The sequence below is a fragment of the Magallana gigas genome, chromosome 7 (assembly GCF_963853765.1).
Source record: "Magallana gigas chromosome 7, xbMagGiga1.1, whole genome shotgun sequence".
Classification (NCBI taxonomy): domain Eukaryota; kingdom Metazoa; phylum Mollusca; class Bivalvia; order Ostreida; family Ostreidae; genus Magallana; species Magallana gigas.
The window spans coordinates 11,414,840-11,429,113 of NC_088859.1; the positions used below are offsets into that span (position 1 = coordinate 11,414,840).

At 34.7% G+C, this 14,274-nt stretch overlaps 1 protein-coding gene across 1 annotated transcript in view; it reads left to right on the forward strand.

Annotated features, from left to right (window-relative positions):
* Positions 1 to 9,351: 9,351 nt before the first annotated feature.
* LOC105345095 (high-affinity choline transporter 1) overlaps positions 9,352 to 14,274 on the forward strand; it is a 34,963-nt gene continuing 30,040 nt past the window's right edge. Inside the window, exon 1 of the mRNA XM_066067662.1 lies at positions 9,352 to 9,369. The gene's annotated coding sequence lies outside the window, so the exon portion shown is untranslated. The remainder of the gene's footprint in view (positions 9,370 to 14,274) is intronic.

Genomic DNA, 14,274 nt, shown 5'->3' on the forward strand with positions numbered 1-14,274 from the left:
GAACTGGAACCAAAGGAAACCATGCGTAGATTGGGTGTCCTAGCTGGTGAAATGGATGCCAACAAAGATGGATTTGTATCTCGGGATGAACTCGTCCAGTGGATCAAGAACTCCGCCCGGTATAATACCTTGTCATTTCTTAGCACCTAAACAGTCTTCAGAAGACATACAAGATTTTTGAAACAAGTTCATAGAAATAAAACTGAATACTGTGGTTTCATTAATATTCAAGGGTATCAATTTTCGTGGATAAAGTGAAAATCACAGTTTCAAGGATATGTAAATTCATGGCCAATGACCCCATCAATACAAAAAGTTAATAGAAATTGCATTTCAATGAACATTTAATTTCATGGATCAATTAAAAAACGAAATCCATGAAAATTGGTATTCAATGAAAATTGGTGAAACCACAGTACCATGTATTTATGTATCACAAAGTTTATTGTGTTTTACAGTAAGCTGGATATGGAGGACTCCTTGGAACAGTTCGAGGAGAGTGACGAGAATGCCGACAACAAAGTTACCCGGAGAGAGTACCTGTCTCGTAACCATGGTTTCAACATCAACGATTTAAATGATTATACTGAGGAGGATGCGGTCAGTGAATTCATAAAGGTCAGTGGAGGGAAAAAAGTAGCAACAAACTTTTGGTAATGGAATCTAATTGAGGTATTAAAGGGACTTAAACACGATTTGACTTAAAATTTTCAAAATTTATTTTTCCATTTTCAACGTTTATAATGATAAATATAGAAGTTTATAATGCTATGTCAAAATTTAAATTTAATAGAAATCTTCTTCTCCAAAAGATTAACGCAGTAATTTGAAAATCGCTACGACCCTCTCAACTGGAACATTACACATTGAACAAACGATTGTTTATTTTAATCTATTAGAACCAACCCCGATGAGTGTTGTAAAGAACAGATATAAAGATTTCCACATATATTCAAAATGTCCCTTCCCTTCCTGATGGATTTGCATACAATCCTTTAGAAAGCATTCTTTAAATGTCAATATCTAACTACTTTCTTAACATCGCAGAAATGAAAGGTAAATTTATTATTATGGTGAAGGGATTTTAAAAATATTTTCTTTGTATCTTAATTTTATATTTTTGTAAAATTATCAAAGATCATAACCTTTATCTTTTGTTTTAGATAAGGAAATGTGATAAATGATAATAAAACATGCACTTAAAGAGGTTCCTTCCTCTGTTTTGGGGTAGCCATTTTGGGTCACCTCTATTCTGGAAATTATGCATCATTTATTGATTCTACTCATAAATTCATATTTTATAATGCCAATTAAACTATTTTAAATAAAATAGTAAAGGACAAATTACATATTTACAGAGTTTAGTATGGGACTATATTTTGTGGCGGAAGGTTTTTAAGAAGAAAATGAACATTTTTCATAACACGGTTGTTTAAGAGTACCGTCACTTTAGCTTCCTTATTTTCAGTGCAAATAAAATTTCCAGATAGTTTGTGCATTAGAATATCTTCATTTCGTTTTGAAAAACATATTTTTACAATTTTTCAATATTTCTGTCGACACAAATTGGCAAATTTCACTTATATTTCATAAAAGTCAAGGAAAAATAAATCCCAATTTTTTACTAAAATTAGCTTATTTCATGCCATATCTCAATTTTTACATAATAGACCCATACTTTTGGCTTTATTTTCTGAAATTTGAAAATTTTTCTAACAAATTTATCATAATTTGAGAAAAAGTTTGAGACTTTTAACCAATTTTATTTCACTTTGGATCGGTAATGGATAAAAACAGCGTTTTATCAGTGCAAAAAGGTCAAAATATCAATTAAGCGAAGAAATTTTAACATGTTTCTTTAAGATAATTTTAATTTTATTTATTTTAAATAGTTTAAATTTGTATTTGATGCCATAGTTCATTTCGATAATAAATATTGAGATAAAAGCGATTTATGCGCAATCTGCACATTCAATGCAGAAAGGTCATATTAGATACACCCTAGCGCCAAATGAAGTATATAGACCCCAAAATTTTGTTTTGAATTTTGGTTAAGCTATGTGTGTAGATTTTTTAAAAAAACTTTAGAAAAAAACTTTAAGACTTTTGATCGCAGGATCCAACGTCCTTAAGTACACATGTTCTTCCTTAAATTGCATTCTCTGGGCGTTTTTTTTTTTACTGTTTATTTAACTTTTCAAATCGCTTTAAACTGCTTTGTCTACATGTAAACTGAATTGCAGATTAAAATTTTGAATAAATTCCACATTACTTCTATATGTCATAATACTGATTAATATAAATCAATAAAAAAGCCATCTCTAGACGTACATTGTGTACTTAAAAGAATTGACCCGTAAATGACAGGTTCTAGAGGAAGACAAGAAGAGATTTGATGCAGCGGACTTGGATAAGGATGGTGCCCTGAAGAAGGACGAGTTTGTTGCTTACTTGCACCCTGCCGATTTCCCTCACATGCACGACGTGGAAATTGAGAGAACTTTCCAGGACCACGACAAAAATAAGGACGGAATCATCACCAAGGAGGAGTTCCTAGTAGACAGTATGTGATGTTAATGTACCTCAACGCTTGAAAAAGACGCACAACGTGTCATTACAAAAATGAGTGTAAAAATTTATTCTTATCCAAAACAATATAACCTATGGTAATCTATAATATATGTGTATAGAAAATTCAAAATATACGGTAGGCAGCTTTCATTCATAGTTTGAGATACCAATATTTATTTATAATTGCATGTGCCAGTACTCTATAGTCTTACAGCGAATCAAAATGACAAACAGTCTCTATTACTGGGGGAGCAAAGGTTCACAGACTTTGACAAAAACAGGGACGGCATACTCGACAAAAAGAGAAATCAAGGACTGGGTGCTACCCGATAACAACGAGGCTGCTGTTGAAGAGGCGGTCAGATTCAGACAAAGATGGCAAACTGTCTATCGAGGAGTTCGTCAACAACCACGATGACTTTGTCGGAAGCCAGGCCACTAATTACGGCGAATTTCTTCCGGGCGCTTGAATCAAAATGAAAAAAAAAATGAAAAAACATCACATATATATCCGTACAAGAAAATAAATAATTACAGCAAAATGGTGTTCATTTTAAGGGTCCATTGTAGGCCCATATCATATATTGTCTGTTGAACGTTAGAAGTTAAAATAAAAGCGAGATATAGTAATGAAATCATTGTTATGTAAACAAAACTGGAGTTGTATATTTGTTTACAAATTGCCAATTTTTTTTTACAATATGACCCGTAGAAAACAAGATAAAACGATTCAATGTGTTCATAAGTAATATTATCAACAACAACAAAAACATTTGAATGAACTTATACAAATACAACACATATGTAAACAATAACAAGACTCGAGCTTTGTTTACATAACAGAATTTCGAAGTTGAACATATATATACATGTATGGGGAAAAATCCTCTTCTCAAGAACTTTGTGCTAAGTTTGTTATAATACAATGCAAACATATATGTCTTAAGAGCCCAGACCAGTATTTTGACCTAAAGAGGGGTTCAAAGTTTTTATGGAAATAGATGGTGAAAATATTACCATACAAACATCCTCAAATTCAGTAGATTTTAAGGTGTCACAACGGTAACCCTGGACTAATACTGTTGTTCAAAAGGGGTTCAAAGTTCAAAAATATTGTGAAATATTTAAAACTCTTCTCAAGAACCACTGTAACAGTGCTAAAATTGCGATATTAGTGTGCCAGCATCCTTAGATAGTGTTTTATATTTTATAAATAGTGCCTGTTTGGGAGGGTTAGAGTTGAAATTGACACCCCGAGAAAACGAAGCGGAGGTTGACAATAGTTAACCTTTTTCTAAAATGCGTTGCTTGTCCATTAGATCGCAGTCTATTGACCGGCAGTATTAGAGATCGCAGTCTGTTGACCGGCAGTTCAATAAATCACTTTAAACTCTGAATACACATACAAATTAGAAGAAAATATTCAATCTGCAATAAAAAACTTAAAAAATTATTTTTTGGACCGGCAACGTATTTTAGAAAAAGTTTAATTGCTACAAGATTAAAAGATAACTTTATTATGTATGGTATGAAAACCTTCTGATATTGATTTTTTCCCCTCAAAAATGCGATCGATGCTACAATCTGTGATATTACTATACAAGCATTCTCAAATAGTGTAGATTCTAAACTGTCAAAACCATGATTTCCTTGCAAATGCTGTCGCACCAGAAGGGGTTTAAAGTTCAACATAAAAGTATATATACATGTAGTAAAAATATTTCAAAATCGTCTTTTCAAGAACTACATTGCTACAATTTCAGATATTACTATGCAAGCATCCTAGGATAGCAAAGATAGTAAATTGTTCACATCATGGACCCAAGACCAAGACTTTTAACAAAATCATCTCGCGGAATACAATGCAATATGATATTACTATGCAAGTATCCTCAAATTGAATAGATTCTGAATTGTCATTTAACCAAAACCCTGGACCCTATGCTGGTGTTTTTAGGCCTTCGGTATGGGCGGCGGAAAGGTTAAAAAAAATCATTTTTTTTTTTGCAATGCTAGCTTATCCTGAAAAGCACATATGCAATACCAAAGAAAGCATTTTACTGTTCATGTTTACAACCATCTCTGAAATATGCAATGAATTATCCATCAAAAGTTATTAAAAGTACTAAATTACCGGTTTCTTTATTGTCGATCAGAATGTCAGACAGAATGAACGACTGATTCTTCACATAACCACGGTAAGTACAACTACTTAGAAGTCTGAGATCAGCCCGCGCACAAGTCTGTACATTCAAAACTATTCCTCTCTGTGTCTGTCCAGTGAGGATTATGGTCAGTAACCACTATATTTACTGTCATTTCTTCCTATTTCCCTAACTTATTATTATGTAGGTTCGACCTATAGTGAAACAAGTAAATCTGTCCGTGTCAGTGCTGTAACTGAACAAACTTTTTTTAGTATAAAGAATGGAAAGATTATATTTTCTTAGAAATTATTATTATATATGCTGTCATATACAAAGGTTTTCAAATATTTATGGTTATTTCTCAAGGCATTAGGATAATGGTAGTAAAAAAAAAATCAAATACGCGTTTTCGTCTCTTTATTGTAATAGGACTGTCTAGCTAGGGGTTAGTCCCATACATAATACGAGTTCGGATGGATAAAAAAACACGACAGTTTCGGTGTTTTAAATGTTAGATTTTATATTCTTTGTAATGCGTGTTTCAAGTGTTAGATTTTATATTCTTTGTAATTTTGAAAGGGGGGGGGGCAGACTCATACTCATCCTAAAAACTTGACAAGCAAAAAAAAAAGGGGGGGGGGCTCCCCCCCCCCCCCCCCCCCCCGATGCTACGTGCCTGTAACGATCATGCAAAACAAACGTAAAAGATAGTAAACATTATCATTTAAAATCTATGATTGTGATAATTCCCATTATTGTACATAGAAATTTAGGCCTAAATCCCCGTAATACATCAAATCGATGATTTATGATATCACTAACTGCTGTTGATTAAGAAAATGTACGTATTAATTAAAATACTTCATTACATCCCGGCCGGGTACGATAGACCGGGCGCACCTAACATATACGGATACATATAGACATAATTAGATATACAGATTATCACATAACATAATATCATATGGATAAAAAAATGATTACGTATAGTACAAAACTTAGCATTATTTTCTAATTACAATGCAATCATATTTTTTAACGATTTCACTTGTACTGTATTGATTGGTTAATTTCAGACTAGTTTAACTGCTCAGGCGAGACCTTTTCGTGTGAAGGCATAGTGTATAGTGTTCCGATTTTGAATCAGTTCAAAATGTTCTGTGGATTTTTTTTATATTAAGAACAGATCAAAGACCAAGACTTGTATAAGCAAAAGATGAAAAAAAATAATTCCTGTTGAAGTAAGACTGAACATGTGACAGGCTAATTGTACATGTTAACCGTTTGTGCTAAAAGAAAATGATAATACATCGATATCATTCGCGATCAATCAGCTAGCTTTCAAGTATTTAATTAAATATTTCAAAGGAAGTATCACGCCGAAACTTTATTTTGATTGATCTTTTAAGTATTTTTTGAAGCAGGATTTCATCATTAAAAAAATCAAAAATATTATTTTTTTCATTATTTCGTATGCATTTAATTTGATATATTATGTTCAATTAAACAATGAAGCATTTCTAGGAGATAAATATCACTGACAGGATTTAGGCCATTGATTGTGTGAATCTTTGAAGAAAAAAATCACCTGTTCCAAACCAGAATAATATAAATGACAATGTTTCTGAGTTTCACAAGATTACTATGGATTTTATTGGTTTTGTCTTTTGATATGGTTTAAAAATTAATCGAACTAAATGTATAAAGCAGATTGGCTTTTAGATGGCAATTGCAACTGCATCAAATGAGAAGTAATTTTATATTCAGTTGGATTAATTTGGAGCCGGTTTAGTATTTAAAAATATATTTTTTAATTCTCAATTTCATATGGAATTCCATATCAATTTATTTTTGATATCCAAAAATATTGGAAAATCATTTCTTGACATCCGAATTTAGAATTTTTGCTATCGGAAATGATTTTCTGATATCTAGAATCGAATTCTTAATAACAGAAAAAAATAATTTTTACATTATTTTTATTATTACTGTATTGTATCATATACAAAACTATATTTCAAAAATGGTATGCTGGCGCGTGGTTCCCATTGCTAGAGATTACATCGGGCTCGATATTCCGCACATGGAGATATGGCGGGAAAATTAGTGGTCAGACAAAATGTTGCCCATCCCGTCGATGAATGGTATTTTATCGTAAGAGCACGGAAAAACAAGTTTACAGGAAGAACCATATAACATAGTGTCATTACCATTTCCGACATGATGTGTGCCAGTTTTACCAGAGACATTTTAACAGTAGAGTATGTATCAGATTTCTGCTGTCAAATAGATTTAATATACTACAGAGAAAAAAAAAGAAAGAAAGAAAACCCTGCCACTATTTACAATTAAGTTTAAAAGAAAACACGCATGGTTTCTTTATAATTAAATGTGTATTTATTTGATCATGTTTAATTCTTGACAAGGGTGCCAAAAGTCAGTGGGCTGGGGATGCTAGGTGTGTGGTTTGGGGGACAGCAGCAGGAGATACTGCCAATCCTATACCTCATAAATAGATGGCACTTATAAAGCAAGAAGTTTTTCTAAAAGAAAAACTAACTATTTGCCTAGAATAGCTGTAATTTTAATGAAAGCAACCTCAGATAGTGTAGATTCAAATTCCAGAATATTAGGTGGTTTAAGCAGAGACAAAACATACGTATCTACTGAAAGAAAATTCTAATGGCCAACGATGTATTACTTTGGTGTCAGTCATGTGAGCTTTATGCAAGTAGAAAACCAGGTCCTGGGTTTGGAAAATCTTGTAAGCCTTCTGTCTTACAGGATCCTATTGAGGGTCAGCTCAAGCTTATGGATGACAAGTCCAGTATTTCTTTCTCAAGCGGTTTTATTAAGCGTGATCGTATAGTTAAGATTACAACAATCTAAAGCAGCCCAAATCAGGAGTCTGCACAATCTCATTTCATATGGGTATATATAAGGTTTTACTTATGATGGACAGTTTTGACTAGTTCGGCCCATATACGACGATCATGAGTGAACATTTAGTGTTCAAAATTAAGATTAATATTTTATTCCTAAATAAAGTAACAAAACCGTCAAAACTGCCAATCAAAGAGTCTGGATGCAGGATGTGGGTCTCCGAGTCCTGGGTCTCGGAGCCCCCCACCTAGTATGAGGCATCACTTACTCACAATACGTTCATTCATACACGGCATAAAAGGTTACAAAGGTTAATATATAGAATACACAATGACTCAATATAGAATACTAGAGCATTCGTTGCAGACACAGAATCGCCAAATAGGTCACATGTTGTTAAACTCTCAATTTGGATATTATTCTGCCCGTATTATGACCTGGTTTCATAACATCATTTAGGAATACTACGCATTGCTACAAGAGTCACAGAGTTCATTCTGTCAATTATCATTAACACCATTCAGTGCGCAGCATCTAGGTACACATAAATATCATAGTGACCATTATGTAATACTAGCAATTCAAGGTCATAGCATGGCTATCTGTTTACAATCTCCACTTCAATCTTCTCCACATCAATCTGCAAAACCCTTATATAGAATTGCATTGAATAGAAATTTTAGGTGGTTTATGTTAAAACTAATAATGGAAGTGAATACATCATTACTGTTGGTGATTATTTTCAAAATGGAAAGAACTTACCGTATGCTGTTTCAGATCATACTGCACTGATACACTTGCTACTGAATTCATTGCACACTATGGTGTTCCAAATCAGATGCATACAGATCAAGGGAGAGAATTATTTCCTGAACTTTATAGACTCCTGGGTATTGAGAAAACAAGAACCACTCCTTATCGACCTCAGTCTGATGGACTTGTAAAGCGTTTTAATAGAACCATAATTGCCATGTTGCATACCTTTGTTAATGAAAATAAAGATGACTGGGATGATCATTTGCCTTACCTTATGATGGCTTATAGAGCTAGCCCCCATATTAGTACAAATTAAATTCCGAAAGAAACCCCATAGTCGTCCAGGTGGAACATTTGAAACTATTCGAAGGGAGACAACCTCCTGCTAATTGGCTGGAAAAGGTAGAGAGCTTCCAGGCTGATGAAGAAATTCTGAGCAAAACTTCACAAATTCCTGATGATTCTCTGGTGCAACCTGGAAATAATTCTCCTGTGAAAACAAAATATATATAAACAGCTAGTCTGTTTAGCGCTCTATTCTATACCCTGTAATTACACTTAGATAGTGAATAGTGATCTGTATATATATTGTATGTATTTAATTGTCATCAATAATTTCAGAAATGATGATTGAAGAATTCATACTTGACCTCTTGTCAGCGAAGAAGAACTGATGGAACTGGATAGGGATATTCGTCCCATCTGGAAGGAGGGAGGAATGTGTTGTGAGGTAGAAGAGTGTGAGGGAACGTTTCACTCCAGGGACAAGGAGTGCAGAATGCACTGAAGGGAATACCACCAGGAATATGTCTTGTTGTACAGGTGTCCTGTTGCAGGGTGCCTATGCTCTAGAAGGGGACAAGTGACCCGTCACAGGAACTTTAGACACCAGGGTGCGGTGGATCCTCGTCCTTTTCTTTTGGCCAACCCAAAGTTCAACCACCAGGAGACAAGTTGATGCCCCTTGCTCCAGTGACCCCAGCCTACTCACTTCCGTTGATGCTATAAATAGGTATGTTTTGACATATAGATCAATAATAATCCTTCACACGTGTTCGATCATCATAGGAATCCAGTTTTGTTTATTCTTTTCTTTTGGTTAATATACCGGAAGTAACCTTTTTCGGTTGGTGCTAAATACAGTCAAAGGTCATACCCTTATAGTCTATTCACTAGATTTAACGTTATATTTTTCTATTGTAACGGTTTGCTATTTAAAGTCCTGAAATTTGCAGTTTCTTGGGGACATGTTAAGCATTAATTTGCTGTAAGTTTCTCACTTCTCTAACATTGTTTATTAGATATTTAAGAGGTTGCACCCGTTTGGAAAATAGTTTGATCATTTTGTTGTCATTTGCTCCTGTTAAATTATTTTCAGCCCTTAAACTAAATGATAAGTGTTAGGTTTTTATTTAAAGGGATTTTTGTATTTACCTTAGGCCTTTCCCCCGCTTGGTGGGCAAGCGTTCCCGTACGCTAGGATGAGGGGTGATTTTTGATGGTGGTTTTGACAGAGATATTTTATAGGGATTTTTGATAATGACATATTTTTTTTCTATACTTGGCAGGAATTTACAATCGTTATTATTTTGTTTTTGTTATTTTCTTAAAAAAATTGGGAATAAATATTGTTGCTTGTTGAAGCTGGTGTTTTTCATTACAGTGTGTTTAAAGGTGTAAAAGCTGAAATATATTGTTTTAACCTTTAAGGTAAGACCAAGGAGAATCTCAAATCACAAAGAACCTGGGAAATAAATTACAACAACATAGGAAAAGGTAAACATATTCATAGTGTGATTCTGACCTGACCCATCCTATTACACATGCATAAGAGTTTATTTTAAAAATATCCTTGGAAGTATAAAAACATATAATTATAAATCTTAAAATCTGACATATGATCTTGTGTGAAAGCATCCTCAGGTAGTGTAGATTCAAAGTTGTGAAAATCATGACCCCCGGGGTAGATGGGGGCCACAATGGGGGGTCGAAGTATAGCATAGGAATATATAGAGTAAATCTTTAAAAATCTTCTTCTCAGAAACTAATCAGCCAGGAAAGCTGAAACTTGTGTGAAAGCATCCTCAGGTAGTGTAGATTCAAAGTTGTGAAAATCATGACCCCCGGGGGTAGGGTGGGGCCACAGTGGGGGGTCAAAGTTTAACATAGGAATATATAGAGTAAATCTTTAAAAATCTTCTTCTCAGAAACTAATCAGCCAGGAAAGCTGAAACTTGTGTGAAAGCATCCTCAGGTAGTGTAAATTCAAAGTTGTGAAAATCATGACCCCCGGGGGTAGGGTGGGGCCACAATGGGGGGTCGAAGTTTTACATAGGAATATATAGAGTAAATCTTTAAAAATCTTCTTCTCAGAAACTAATCAGCCAGCAAAGCTGAAACTTGTGTGGAAGCATCCTCAGGTAGTGTAGATTCAAAGTTGTGAAAATCATGATTTGTGCCAAGTTTGGTTGAAATTGGCTCATGTAGATTCAAAGTTGTGAAAATCATGACCCCCAGGGGTAGGGTGGTCCACAATGGGGTGGTCGAAGTTTTACATAGGAATATATAGAGTAAATCTTTAAAAATCTTCTTCTCAGAAACTAATCAGCCAGGAAAGCTGAAACTTATGTGGAAGCATCCTCAGGTAGTGCAGATTCAAAGTTGTGAAAATCATGATCCCTGGGGGTAGGGTGGGGCACAATGGAGGGTCGAAGTTTTACATAGGAATATATAGAGTAAATCTTTGAAAATTCTTCTTCTCAGAAACTAATCAGCCAGGAAAGCTGAAACTTGTGTGAAAGCATCCTCAGGTAGTGTAAATTCAAAGTTGTGAAAATCATGACCCCCAGGGGTAGGGTGGGGCCACAATGGGGGGTCGAAGTTTTACATAGGAATATATAGAGTAAATCTTTGAAAATCTTCTTCTCAGAAACTAATCAGCCAGCAAAGCTGAAACTTGTGTGGAAGCATCCTCAGGCAGTGTAGATTCAAAGTTGTGAAATTCATGATCCCTGGGGGTAGGGTGACGCACAATGGGGGGTCGAAGTTGTACATAGGAATATATAGAGTAAATCTTTAAAAATCTTCTTCTCAGAAACTAAACAGCCAGGAAAGCTGAAACTTGTGTTGAAGTATCCTCAGGTAGTGTAGATTCAAAGTTGTGAAAATCATGACCCCCAGGGGTAGGGTGAGGCCACATTTGGGGGGGGGGGTGTTAAAGTTTTACAAAGGAATATATAGAGTAAATCTTTAAAAATCTTCTTCTCAGAAACTAATCAGCCAGATGATTCTTTATAATTGTTAAGACTTTGGCTCCAGGACAATTCTTCGGCCTCACAAGAAGGTTCAGAGTTTGATGTAGCTTAATATCCCATATATAAACAATTGTAAAGGATCTTTTTGAGGACTGCAATACTCAACATGTGATATGACTATAAAATCATCCTGTTAGAAAAGGGACTAATGATTATAAACATAAGAATATCCAGGGGGGAAAATGGATTTTATTTATACAGGATCTACATGTATTATTGTACATTGTCCAGATTGTTTGTATTATGACTTCATTAAGCTGATTTTATCATACCCATTGTTCCTCAGGTGAGCGATGTGGTCCATGGGCCTCTTGTTTAGCTCACCTGAGCCAAAGGCTCAAGTGAGCTTTTCTGATCACAATTTGTCTGTTGTCTGTCGTTGTCGTCGTCCTTGTTGTCGTCGTCGTTGTTGTAAACTTTTCACATTTTCATCTTCTTCTCAAGAACCACTGGGCAGATTTCAACCAAATATGGCACAAAGCACCACTAGGTGAAGGGGATTCAAGTTTGTTCAAATGAAGTGCCACGCCCTCTTTAAAGGGGAGATAATTGAGAAATTATTGAAAATTTGTTGGTATTTTTTCAAAAATCTTCTTCTCAAAAACTATTCGGCCTGAAAAGCTTAAACTTGTGTGGAGGCATCATCAGGTAGTGTAGATTCATGTTTGTTCAAATCATGGTCCCCGGGGGTAGGGAGGGGCCACAAGAGGGGGATCAACTTATACATAGGAATATATAGAGAAAATCTTTAAAAATCTTCTTCTCAAAAACTATAAGGCCAGGAAAGCTCAAATTAGAATGGAAGCATCCTCAGGAAGTGTAGATTCAAGTTTGTTCAAATCATGGTCCCCGGGGGTAGGGTGGGGCCACAATTTGGGGATCAAGTTTTACATAGGAATATATAGAGAAAATCTTTAAAAATCTTCTTCTCAAAAACTATAAGGCCAGAAAAGCTCAAATTAAAATGGAAGCATTCTCAGGTAGTGTAGATTCGATCAAGTTTGTTCAAATCATAGTCCCCGGGGGTAAGGTGGGGCCACAATTTTGGGATAAATTTTTATATAGGAATATATAGAGAAAATCTTTTAAAAAATTTCTTTTAAAACCTATTAGGCCAAGAAATCTCAAATTGGCGTGAAACCATCCTCAGATAATGTAGATTCAAGTTTGTTCAAATCATGGTCCCCAGGGGTAAGGTGGGGCCACAATTGTGGGATAAATTTTTATATATAGAGAAAATCTTAAAAGTCTTCTTCTCAAAACTATTAGGCCAGGAAAGCCCAAATTTGAGTGGAAGCATCCCCAGATCATATAGATTCAAGTTTGTTTAAATAATAGTCCAGGGGTAGGGTGAGGCCACAATGGGGAATGAATTTTAACTTAGGAATATATAGAGAAAATCTTTAAAAATCTTCTTTTTAAAGACTATTTGGCCAGAAAAGCTTAAACTTGTGTAGAGGCATTCTAGGGTAGTGTTAAATTCAAGTTTGCAAAATCACAGTCCCTAGTGGTTGGGCGGGACCGTGATGGCGGTTTGAATTTTTACAAAGGAATATATAGAGAAAATCTTTAAAAATATTCTGGGAAAGTTTTCGGTCCAAAACTCAGTACTTAGTGTGAAAGAAGAGGTTATGCAGATTTAAGTTTGATGTAACCATGATTCCCTAGAGAAAAGTGGGGCCACGAAATTGGGGGGGGGGGGGGGGGGTATATAGGAATAGAGAAAAATCTTCTTACAGGTACAACAACAAAAGGGGCTTGGTATTTACCAAAAAATAACAGGTGGATAAAAATTTGCAGATTTTCATTTTTTTTAGCAAGATCTACTGTAGTCAGTTGTCAAGATATTTTGATACTCTAATGTAATCTGATCAGAATTAAGGCAATTGTTGCTCAGGTGAGCGATGTGGCCCCTGGGCCTCTTGTCTATTAATTTAGACAGATTCATAAAATGTTACATAAGATTTGCTTTAGCTTGTTTTGAATTATATTTTCATTTAATGGTGCCAAAATTTAACTTTGTAGTTTACTGAATCATTCCATTGTTGTGAATCTTGAAAACAAGTTATCTTTCTTGGACCATTTCATAAGTAATGCAAGAAAGATGTCTGTCTTGATAAAGTTTTTCAAGGTGTTTCAAGTTTATGAGTTATTTATATTAAAAATGTTTGCTAAAACTATTAACAATTATCTTATTTGTTTGAATGGGCAAATGTGACACAATTCTTCTTGAACAACACCCCAAAATTAAAACCCTTTCCAGTAATTTCTAATCCTAGGCCAAAATAAAATTATTGTTTGTTTGGTATTGCCTCGCGCCTCATTGGTATACCCACCGCTGATAAAATTTCATTAGTAAAAAAGTAAAGCCCTTTTTTATGTGGAAATTTTCATTTTTCACAAATTTTTAATTTGTTAAACTTCAAGTTTAACCCCCCCCCCTCCCTCCTGGGTCTAGAAACCTCCAGGCGACAATTTCAAACAAACATTTTTTTAAGGATGGCCCTATTTTTGTGCTATATGATGTGTCCAGGAAGCTTTTGAAAAGAATATGTCGTGGACTTCATTTATGTTGAAATGATAATGCAACTGTGACCTGCTCC